We start from the raw sequence: 12,500 nt of genomic DNA on the forward strand, positions 1-12,500 counted from the left end.
CGGCATGAATTAATGAATGAAATGCCCACTGTGGATGTTTTAAATAATTTTAATTTAAAAGACAAAGTCCCACAATCAACAAGGCCTACAAGCCTACAATGTGTATCCGGGTCAAAGTGCACACATGTCGGCATGAATTAATGAATGAAATGCCCACTGTGGATGTTTTAAATAATTTTAATTTAAAAGACAAAGTCTCACAATCAACCAGGCCTACAAGCCTACAATGTGTATCCGGGTCAAAGTGCACACATGTCGGCATGAATTAATGAATGAAATGCCCACTGTGGATGTTTTAAATAATTTTAATTTAAAAGACAAAGTCCCACAATCAACAAGGCCTACAAGCCTACAATGTGTATCCGGGTCAAAGTGCACACATGTCGGCATGAATTAATGAATGAAATGCCCACTGTGGATGTTTTAAATAATTTTAATTTAAAAGACAAAGTCTCACAATCAACCAGGCCTACAAGCCTACAATGTGTATCCGGGTCAAAGTGCACACATGTCGGCATGAATTAATGAATGAAATGCCCACTGTGGATGTTTTAAATAGTTTTCATTTAAAAGACAAAGTCTCACAATCAACCAGGCCTACAAGCCTACAATGTGTATCCGGGTCAAAGTGCACACATGTCGGCATGAATTAATGAATGAAATGCCCACTGTGGATGTTTTAAATAATTTTAATTTAAAAGACAAAGTCTCACAATCAACCAGGCCTACAAGCCTACAATGTGTATCCGGGTCAAAGTGCGCACATGTCGGCATGAATTAATGAATGAAATGCCCACTGTGGATGTTTTAAATAATTTTCATTTAAAAGACAAAGTCCCATAATCAATCAACCAGGCCTACAAGCCTACAATGTGTATCCGGGTCAAAGAACACTTTGGTCGGCATGAATTAATGAATGAAATGCCTACTATGGATGTCTAAAAATAAGCCTACAGTGTGTAGCGGGGTCAAAGAACACTTTGGTCAGCATGAATTAATGAATGAAATGCCTACTATGGATGTCTAAAATACTTTTCATTTAAAAGACAAAGTCCCATAATCAATCAACCAGGCCTATAAGCCTACAGTGTGTAGCGGGTTCAAAGAACACTTTGGTCGGCATGAATTAATGAATGAAATGCCTACTATGGATGTCTAAAAATAAGCCTACAGTGTGTAGCGGGGTCAAAGAACACTTTGGTCAGCATGAATTAATGAATGAAATGCCTACTATGGATGTCTAAAATACTTTTCATTTAAAAGACAAAGTCCCATAATCAATCAACCAGGCCTATAAGCCTACAGTGTGTAGCGGGGTCAAAGAACACTTTGGTCGGCATGAATTAATGAATGAAATGCCTACTATGGATGTCTAAAAATAAGCCTACAGTGTGTAGCGGGGTCAAAGAACACTTTGGTCAGCATGAATTAATGAATGAAATGCCTACTATGGATGTCTAAAATACTTTTCATTTAAAAGACAAAGTCCCATAATCAATCAACCAGGCCTATAAGCCTACAGTGTGTAGCGGGGTCAAAGAACACTTTGGTCGGCATGAATTAATGAATGAAATGCCTCCTTTGGAAGTCCAAAATAATGTTAAAAATAATTTCCAAGTGCCATAATTATCCACAGGTTGGCTCTTCCAGTCCTATAAGCCTGCTTTGTGTGGCCAGGCAAAGGATCAGATAGCTTGGGGCCAGATTTAAACAGAAAAGGCAGTTTGTGGAGCAAAGACATAATTTTGAATGGGGAGAAAAAAGGAAAACGGTGGAGTAATGCTGCCATCTTTTGGGTAAAAAATGTCGGTGCGCCTATAATTTAAAAGTGGGTTTTCTGGATGTTTTAAAAGACCCAGGGCTATCATCCTGCTGTGTGTAGCGGGCTCAGAGTTCACTTTGGTCGGCATGAATTAATGAATGAAATGCCTCCTCTGGATGTCTGAAATAATTTTCATTTAAATGACAAAGTCCCACTTTTAATCAACCTGGCCTATAAGCCTACATTGTGTAGCGGGCTCAGAGTTCACTTTGGTCGGCATGAATTAATGAATGAAATGCCTCCTCTGGATGTCTAAAATAGTTTTCATTTAAAAGACAAAGTCCCACTTTTAATCAACCAGGCCTATAAGCCTACAGTGTGTAGCGGGGTCAAAGAACACTTTGGTCAGCATGAATTAATGAATTAAATGCCTCCTCTGGATGTCTAAAATAATTTTCATTTAAAAGACAAAGTCCCATAATCAATCAACCAGGCCTATAAGCCTACATTGTGTAGCGGGCTCAGAGTTCACTTTGGTCGGCATGAATTAATGAATGAAATGCCTCCTCTGGATGTCAAAAATAATTTTCATTTAAATGACAAAGTCCCACTTTTAATCAACCAGGCCTATAAGCCTGCTTTGTGTGGCCGGGCAAAGGATCAGATAGCTTGGGGACAGATTTAAACAGAAAAGGCAGTTTGTGGAGCTCAGTAATAATTTTGAATGGGGAAAAAAAGGGAAAACGGTGGAGTAATGCTGCCATCTTTTGGGTAAAAAATGTCGGTGCGCCTATAATTTAAAAGTGGGTTTTCTGGATGTTTTAAAAGACCCAGGGCTATCACTCTAGTGTGTGTGGCGGGCTCAGAGTATGCCTAAAGTGGGGTAACTATTTTAAACATTTTACTAATTTCTGGATGTATTAAATCATCCATGTGTCTCATCCTACTGTGTATGGCGGGCTCAGAGTATGCCTAAAGTGGGGTAACTATTTTAAACATTTTACTAATTTCTGGATGTATTAAATCATCCATGTGTCTCATCCTACTGTGTATGGCGGGCTCAGAGTATGCCTAAAGTGGGGTAACTATTTTAAACATTTTACTAATTTCTGGATGTATTAAATCATCCATGTGTCTCATCCTACTGTGTGTGGCGGGCTCAGAGTATGCCTAAAGTGGGGTAACTATTTTAAACATTTTACTAATTTCTGGATGTATTAAATCATCCATGTGTCTCATCCTACTGTGTATGGCGGGCTCAGAGTATGCCTAAAGTGGGGTAACTATTTTAAACATTTTACTAATTTCTGGATGTATTAAATCATCCATGTGTCTCATCCTACTGTGTATGGCGGGCTCAGAGTATGCCTAAAGTGGGGTAACTATTTTAAACATTTTACTAATTTCTGGATGTATTAAATCATCCATGTGTCTCATCCTACTGTGTGTGGCGGGCTCAGAGTATGCCTAAAGTGGGGTAACTATTTTAAACATTTTACTAATTTCTGGATGTATTAAATCATCCATGTGTCTCACTCTAGTGTGTGTGGCGGGCTCAGAGTATGCCTAAAGTGGGGTAACTATTTTAAACATTTTACTAATTTCTGGATGTATTAAATCATCCATGTGTCTCACTCTAGTGTGTGTGGCGGGCTCAGAGTATGCCTAAAGTGGGGTAACTATTTTAAACATTTTACTAATTTCTGGATGTATTAAATCATCCATGTGTCTCATCCTAGTGTGTGTGGCGGGCTCAGAGTATGCCTAAAGTGGGGTAACTATTTTAAACATTTTACTAATTTCTGGATGTATTAAATCATCCATGTGTCTCACTCTAGTGTGTGTGGCGGGCTCAGAGTATGCCTAAAGTGGGGTAACTATTTTAAACATTTTACTAATTTCTGGATGTATTAAATCATCCATGTGTCTCATCCTACTGTGTGTGGCGGGCTCTTAGTGCACATTCTTAGGCTATGTATTTTATACATTTTACTAATTTATGGAGGAAAAAAAAGACCCAGCATTTTGCATTCAAATGTGCAGGGCGCACCGGCGTTTAAAGTCCAAAAGATGGCAGCATTACTCCACCATAGTAATTATTTTCCTCCTTAAAGCTGTATACCATATGTTTCTGGAGGAATTAAATTCAGGCCTATAAGCCTGCTGTGTGTGGCTGGCTTTTAGTGCACATTCTTAGGCTATGTATTTAATACAGAATAAGGATTTTCTGGATGTATTAAATCATCCAGGGCTCTCATCCTACTGTGTGTGGCCGGCTCTTAGTGCACCTTTTTAGGCAATGTATTTTATACAGAATAATGATTTTGTGGATGTATTAAATCATCCAGGGCTCTCATCCTACTGTGTGTGGCCGGCTCTTAGTGCACATTCTTAGGCTATGTATTTAATACAGAATGATGATTTTCTGGATGTATTAAATCATCCATGTGTCTCATCCTACTGTGTCTGGCGGGCTCAGAGTGTGCTTAAATAGGGTAACTATTTTATACATTTTACTAATTTATGGAGGTTAAAAAAAGACCCAGCATTTTGCATTCAAATGTGCAGGGCGCACCGGCATTTAAAGTCCAAAAGATGGCAGCATTACTCCACCGTAGTAATTATTTTCCTCCTTAAAGCTGTATACCATATGTTTCTGGAGGAATTAAATTCAGGCCTATAAGCCTGCTGTGTGTTGCGGGGTCATAGTAGGCTTTTATTGGGTAACTGTTTTATACAGAATAAAGATTTCTGGGTGTTTAAAAAAGACCCATGCCTATAAGCCTGCTGTGTGTAGCAAGGTCAGAGTTCACATTCCTTGGGCATGAATTATGAATGAAATGCCCCCTCTGGATGTCCTAAATAATTTTAATTTAAATGACAAAGTCCCATAATTGGTTGGCCTATAAGCCTACTGTGTGTAGTGGGTTTCAGAGTACACTTTGGTCGGCATTGCAGCTTTCAAATATCACATTGCAGATTTCAAATTGTCTTTCTGCAAGAGTCTCCAAAGTTGCAATGTGCAAGTATTTCGGCAACCGGCGCTAATTGAGGGTTAGGCGAGGTTGAAATATTTCAAAGTCCGAGGATATACCAGCAGCATAGACACTTAGAATAAAAAAGAGGCCTTTTTAAATTAAATATACCAGAGGCATAGACACTTAGAATAAAATAGAGGCCTTTTTAAAATAAATATACCAGAGGCATAGACACTTAGACTAAAATAGAGGCCTTTTTAAATTAAATATACCAGAGGCATAGACACTTAGACTAAAATAGAGGCCTTTTTAAAATAAATATACCAGAGGCATAGACACTTAGAATAAAATAGAGGCCTTTTTAAAATAAATATACCAGAGGCATAGACACTTAGACTAAAATAGAGGCCTTTTTAAATTAAATATACCAGAGGCATAGACACTTAGACTAAAATAGAGGCCTTTTTAAAATAAATATACCAGAGGCATAGACACTTAGACTAAAATAGAGGCCTTTTTAAATTAAATATACCAGAGGCATAGACACTTAGACTAAAATAGAGGCCTTTTTAAAATAAATATACCAGAGGCATAGACACTTAGACTAAAATAGAGGCCTTTTTAAATTAAATATACCAGAGGCATAGACACTTAGAATAAAATAGAGGCCTTTTTAAATTAAATATACCAGAGGCATAGACACTTAGAATAAAATAGAGGCCTTTTTAAATTAAATATACCAGAGGCATAGACACTTAGAATAAAATAGAGGCCTTTTTAAATTAAATATACCAGAGGCATAGACACTTAGACTAAAATAGAGGCCTTTTTAAATTAAATATACCAGAGTTCCTTAAAAAGCCATGGCAACAGGTGAGACCAATCATTGCTGATTGCGTGGGCTGAGAACGTACCGGCATAATTGAAAAGAATCAGCAACAGGTGAGACCAATCATTGCTGATTGCGTGGGCTGAGAACGTACCGGCATAATTGAAAAGGCCATTTTAAATAAAATATACCAGTAGAAAAGACACTTTGAGTAAAAAAGGCCATTTTAAATAAAATATACCATGGCCAAATGAACTTAGAATAAAAGAGGAGAGTTTAGTTTAAATTATACCATGGTTAAATGCTGTTAGAAAAAAAGTGCACAGTTTAATCTTATTTGGAAGGCGCATTGACTCTTAAAGTCCACAAGATGTCACCGGTACTCCATCGTTTTTTTTCTGTTATACCATATGTACGTGCCACTGGGTGGCTCCTCCAGACACCTCAGCCTAGTTGAAGTGTCCGATGAAGGTGCACTCATCTGGGCATGAGGTAAAGTTATTATACCAACATCATGTGGAGGTTTTCAAGTCAGAAATTGCACAAAGTCCATAAATATACCAGAAGCATGGAGTTTTATGAGTGAATTAGTCTATGTCCCTTACTTTGTTAGACCATACACAAGATATTTTCTTCAGGAAATGCACAGAGTCCAATGCTATAACATTGCCAGGTGGTGGCTTTAAGGGAAAAAAGCATAAAAGTGTCCGAAAAACATGCTCTTTAGCTCGGGTACATCCCCAGGATCAAGAAAAATTGTCAGTTTTTTTTTCTATCTTGCTTAGAAATAGGTGTAAATTGACTCTGAAGTGTCATATCAGGCAATGCACAGAGTCCTTAAATATACCAGTAGCATGAGGTTTTTGTTGGAAATTAGTCTATTTCCCTTCCTGAGTTAGACCATATACAAGTAGTAATCTTCAGGCAATGCACAGAGTCCTTAAATTTACCAGTAGCATGAGGTTTTTGTTGGAAATTAGTCTATTTCCCTTCCTGAGTTAGACCATATACAAGTAGTAATCTTCAGGCAATGCACAGAGTCCTTAAATTTACCAGTAGCATGAGGTTTTTGTTGGAAATTAGTCTATTTCCCTTCCTGAGTTAGACCATATACAAGTAGTATTCTTCAGGCAATGCACAGAGTCCTTAAATATACCAGCAGCATGAGGTTTTTGTTGGAAATTAGGCTATTTCCCTTCCTGAGTTAGACCATATACAAGTAGTATTCTTCAGGCAATGCACAGAGTCCTTAAATATACCAGCAGCAGGTGGTGGCTTTTAGTGAAAAAAGCATAAAAGTGTCCAAAAAACATGCTCTTTAGCTCAGGTACATCCCCAGGATCAAGAAAAATTGTCAGTTTTTTTCTCTATCTTGCTTAGAAATAGGTGTAAATCCAGTCTGAAGTGTCTGATCAGAAAATGCACTAAGTCCATTTTTTCTGTTATACCATACGCATTTGCCACTGGGTGGCTCCTCCAGACACATCTGTCCACTTGGAGTGTCCAATGAAGGTGCACTCATCTGGGCATGAGGTAAAGTTATTATACCAACATCATGTGGAGGTTTTCAAGTCAGAATTTGCACAAAGTCCATAAATATACCAGAAGCATGGAGTTTTATGAGTGAATTAGTCTATGTCCCTTACTTTGTTAGACCATACACAAGATATTTTCTTCAGGAAATGCACAGAGTCCAATGCTATAACATTGCCAGGTGGTGGCTTTTAGGGAAAAAAGCATAAAAGTGTCCGAAAAACATGCTCTTTAGCTCGGGTACATCACCAGGATCAAGAAAAATTGTCAGTTTTTTTTTCTATCTTGCTTAGAAATAGGTGTAAATTGACTCTGAAGTGTCAGATCAGTAAATGCACAGAGTCCTTAAATTTACCAGTAGCATGAGGTTTTTGTTGGAAATTAGTCTATTTCCCTTCCTGAATTATACCATACGCAAGATATTTTCTTCAGAAAATGCACAGAGTCCCATATTCTGTTAAAATTGCACTATGTCCATAAATATACCAGCAGAACGAAGTTTTCAAGTGGAAAATATTCTATGTCGCTTCATTTGGTATACCATAGGCGTCAGTTTTCGGCGAAAATAATTCTATGTCGATAAAAATGTTATACCATACGTATGATTTTGTGTTCAAAAATCGCACTATGTTCCAATTTTGACCAAGGGGTGGATCATCCAGAGGCCTCGATCCTCTGACAGTGCCCGCCGAATGTGCACCCAGACGGACATGCATCTCATTCCCCCTGTCTGGATGATTTTATGAATGGGTGATATGCAAACACCTACCATCAGGTATATAGGGGAGAGGGTCTTCTGAAAGCCACATATATGGTATACCATAAATGAAGACAAGGATTATGGCGCACGCTTTGCCCGACCAAAGGTCACTCCCTGGGCATTTTAGAGGATTTGAGAGGCCTCTTTATGGATCTCACAAACGATCCATGCATGGAATTTTGCACACTTTATCCGAATAAAGTGCACTTTTGGGCTTATGAGAGTAGGTTGGTATGCCTCTCTCTGGATGTGAGGAAGGATCCAGGAATAAAGGCATGTAATGCCACACAATTTATCCGACTAAATGACACTCTTGGGCTTATGAGAGAGGATGAGGGGCCTCTCTGTGGATGTCAGAAAGGCTCCATGCATGAAAGCATGTAATGTCACACACTTTATCCGATTAAAGTGTACATGTTGGGCTTATGATTAAGCATGAGGGCCCTATATGTGGATGTCGGAAAGGTTCCAGGCTTAAAGGCATGTAATGCCACACACTTTATCCATTTAAAGTGCACATTTGGGCTTATGAATAATGATGAGGGCCCTATGTGTGGATGTCGGAAAGGTTCCAGGCTTAAAGGCATGTAATGCCACACACTTTATCCGTTTAAAGTGCACATTTGGGCTTATGAATAATGATGAGGGCCCTATGTGTGGATGTCGGAAAGGTTCCAGGCTTAAAGGCATGTAATGCCACACACTTTATCCATTTAAAGTGCACATTTGGGCTTATGATTAAGCATGAGGGCCCTATGTGTGGATGTCGGAAAGGTTCCAGGCTTAAAGGCATGTAATGCCACACACTTTATCCGTTTAAAGTGCACATTTGGGCTTATGAATAATGATGAGGGCCCTATGTGTGGATGTCGGAAAGGTTCCAGGCTTAAAGGCATGTAATGCCACACACTTTATCCGTTTAAAGTGCACATTTGGGCTTATGATTAAGCATGAGGGCCCTATGTGTGGATGTCGGAAAGGTTCCAGGCTTAAAGGCATGTAATGCCACACACTTTATCCGTTTAAAGTGCACATTTGGGCTTATGATAAAGCATGAGGGCCCTATGTATGGATGTCGGAAAGGTTCCAGGCTTAAAGGCATGTAATGCCACACACTTTATCCGTTTAAAGTGCACATTTGGGCTTATGATTAAGCATGAGGGCCCTATGTATGGATGTCGGAAAGGTTCCAGGCTTAAAGGCATGTAATGCCACACACTTTATCCATTTAAAGTGCACATTTGGGCTTATGATTAAGCATGAGGGCCCTATGTGTGGATGTCGGAAAGGTTCCAGGCTTAAAGGCATGTAATGTCACACACTTTATCCATTTAAAGTGCACATTTGGGCTTATGATTAAGCATGAGGGCCCTATGTATGGATGTCGGAAAGGTTCCAGGCTTAAAGGCATGTAATGCCACACACTTTATCCATTTAAAGTGCACATTTGGGCTTATGATAAAGCATGAGGGCCCTATGTATGGATGTCGGAAAGGTTCCAGGCTTAAAGGCATGTAATGCCACACACTTTATCCGTTTAAAGTGCACATTTGGGCTTATGAATAATGATGAGGGCCCTATGTGTGGATGTCGGAAAGGTTCCAGGCTTAAAGGCATGTAATGCCACACACTTTATCCGTTTAAAGTGCACATTTGGGCTTATGAATAATGATGAGGGCCCTATGTGTGGATGTCGGAAAGGTTCCAGGCTTAAAGGCATGTAATGCCACACACTTTATCCGTTTAAAGTGCACATTTGGGCTTATGATTAAGCATGAGGGCCCTATGTGTGGATGTCAGAAATGCTCCATGCATGAAAGCATGTAATGTCACACACTTTATCCGAGTAAGAGGCTCCCTCTGAGCAAAGTAGGGGGGGAGTGAGGCCCCCCCCGGAGGTCTGAAAAGATCCAGGCCTTTAAATGACACGGGCTGTGCCCGAGCAAAGTGCCCACGCTGGGCAAGGGTGGAGGCGTGATGCTCCCCCTTATGGAGGTCGTCCTACCTCCATCCTCACGTAATGTATTTCGACCTGTGCGTATCCGGAGGGTGCTATGCGCAAGCCCGGAAGATGCTGGTTTCGGCTGGCCTTACCGGATCCAATGGTATAGCACCTAGGTGCGCTCTAAGGCCGTAAACCCCCCCCATGTGTTTGAGAATGGTAGGTGTTATACCATTGCCACGAACCACTTATTGAATCAGCCATGCCCTTTCGGCAATCGAGTCTCAGAGGTGTGTCCGAGGGAAGATTTGCCTTGGCGGGCATGGCTGTCTGGCATCTCCCCGACCCTGGAGGAATGCGCTAACGGTGTAATGCAAACACCTACCAGCAGGTATATAGGGGAGCATGCTTTCTGAGCCTTATATGATTGTACCATAATAAGGATCAGAAGAAAGGCAGTGCGTTAAGGTGAACTAGCCCGACTCTAATGCACCTTGACGGCTTAAGGGGAGGGATAAGTGACCCCTGCTGATGGAGGTCAAAGACATCCGTGTCTCTCAGGCCTTCGAACCACTGCTTGCGCCCGACCGAAATGCCACTGCTGGGCATGGGTGTAAGAGTGGTGACACCCCTTATGGAGGTCTGTCCAACCTCCAGCCTGCATGCTCCACCTCGGCCTGTGCGTATCCGGAGGGTGCTGTGCGCAAGCCCGGAAGATGCTGGTTTCGGCTGGCCTTACCGGATCCAATGGCACAGTACCTAGGTGCGCTCTAAGACCGTTATCCGAACCCAAGTCCGCCAGGGGTTTTTCTGTTATACCAGTAGCATCGACCATCACTTTGATCAGCCAGGCCTTTTCGGGGGTCGAGCGTCCGAGGTGTGTCCGAGGGAAGATTTGCCTTGGCGGGCATGGCTGGCGAGTACCTCCCCGGCCATGGAGGAAAACGCATACGGTGCATTGCAAACACCTACCAGCAGGTATATAGGAGAGCATGTCTCTTGAGTTCATCCTAACCTTATAATGGTTATCCCATTCATAAGGCCTGGATGCAAGGCGGTGCGTGAAGGTAACATTAGCCTGACTCTAACACTTTCACCGGTTAGGGGTGGAGTGGTGACCCCCCTAACACTGGAGGTCTCGCCGACCTCCAGGCACCAGCCTCACATGCTCTACCTCGGCCTGTGCGTATCCGGAGGGTGCTGTGCGCAAGCCCGGAAGATGCTGGTTTCGGCTGGCCTTACCGGATCCAATGGCACAGTACCTAGGTGCGCTCTAAGACCGTTATCCGAACCCAAGTCCGCCAGGGGTTTTTCAGTTATACCAGTAGCATCGACCATCACTTGGTTCAGCCAGGCCTTTTCAGGGGTCGAGCGTCCGAGGTGTGTCCGAGGGAAGATTTGCCTTGGCGGGCATGGCTGGCGAGAACCTCCCCGGCCGTGGAGGAAAACGCGTACGGTGGATTGCAAAAACCTACCAGCAGGTTTTTAGGGAGAGCGTCAATCTCGAGGGCGTTCGGAGCTCTCCCGATCTATTGGCATACGATGCCCGCCAGGGGTTAGGCTCTCGGGTTACCACTTAAGGTTTCTCCCTGTCATAAGAAAGACACACGGTCAAACCAATGCGCAATGTACAATGAGGTGCGAGCTCATATCCTATATATTGCTCAGAGCCGCAACCTCGGTGCGACATACCTAGGTACAGGAATAGGGCGAGAGGTGGATGCGCTCCTTCAGGACGGGTAGGTCGGCAGCCTCTCGGGTATGATCGTTCACCAACGAAAGCTGTACAAAAGGGGTGACTGCGCTCATTGAGGACGGCAGCCTCAACATGACATACCTATCAAAAACTCTCCCATGAGGTGTGTGCGCTCCTTCAGGATGGGAGGTCGGCAGCCTCGGTATGATCATGATGACCGAGACACAGGCCTTGGGTTGGGCCTAGGGTTGAAGCCTTCTGTGCCGCCCGGGTAGTTCCTCCCCAAACCAGCGGGCATGCCTCTATGGGGGGGCCTCGGTCTGAAAAGACACGATCCTCACCCGGAACCGTCTGAGGGAAGCGTTGAAGGCCGGTCTGTCTACACAGGTGTCCGCTATCGGCGTCCATGGTGTACGGGTGAGAGCCAGCAGTGGATCGGGTTAGTTCAACACATGCTTGGCCTCACCCCGCCTGGTCACGGAATCACTCATTTCTCGGTTACGTCCCACAGTAGCGCGCGCGCGTGCTGGGAGCTGACGAGGGCTCTCTCCCCCACGCTGACGGCGCACCCCTGCTGCACCGATGGTGGGCGTCCGGTACCGAGGTGGGCCCCTGACCCTGCCCGGGGGATGGAGCACGCCGAGGTGGCCGCGACGTTAGCTGGTGTCCCTTTCACCACCGCGGTGCAGCTACCTGGTTGATCCTGCCAGTAACATATGCTTGTCTCAAAGATTAAGCCATGCAGGTCTAAGTACACACGGCCGGTACAGTGAAACTGCGAATGGCTCATTAAATCAGTCATGGTTCCTTTGATCGCTCCACACGTTACTCGGATAACTGTGGTAATTCTAGAGCTAATACATGCAAACGAGCGCTGACCCCTCTGGGGGATGCGTGCATTTATCAGATCCAAAACCCATCCGGCGGGGCGCGGGCCCCCCGGCCGCTTTGGTGACTCTAGATAACCTCGGGCCGATCGCGCGCCCTCCGCGGCGGCGAC

The 12,500-nt window shown here is 43.1% G+C and overlaps 1 protein-coding gene and 1 non-coding gene across 3 annotated transcripts in view; both read left to right on the forward strand.

Moving 5' to 3' along the window:
- Window positions 1-12,500, forward strand: part of dcdc2b (doublecortin domain containing 2B) — a 71,695-nt gene that overhangs the window by 13,691 nt on the left and 45,504 nt on the right. The window lies entirely within an intron of this gene.
- LOC143486055 (18S ribosomal RNA) overlaps window positions 12,191-12,500 on the forward strand; it is a 1,839-nt gene continuing 1,529 nt past the window's right edge. Inside the window, exon 1 of the ribosomal RNA XR_013123122.1 lies at window positions 12,191-12,500. This exon is cut by the window's right edge and continues 1,529 nt beyond it. This is a non-coding gene — a ribosomal RNA (18S ribosomal RNA).

The sequence above is a fragment of the Brachyhypopomus gauderio genome, unplaced genomic scaffold, assembly GCF_052324685.1.
Source record: "Brachyhypopomus gauderio isolate BG-103 unplaced genomic scaffold, BGAUD_0.2 sc43, whole genome shotgun sequence".
NCBI classification, from domain to species: domain Eukaryota; kingdom Metazoa; phylum Chordata; class Actinopteri; order Gymnotiformes; family Hypopomidae; genus Brachyhypopomus; species Brachyhypopomus gauderio.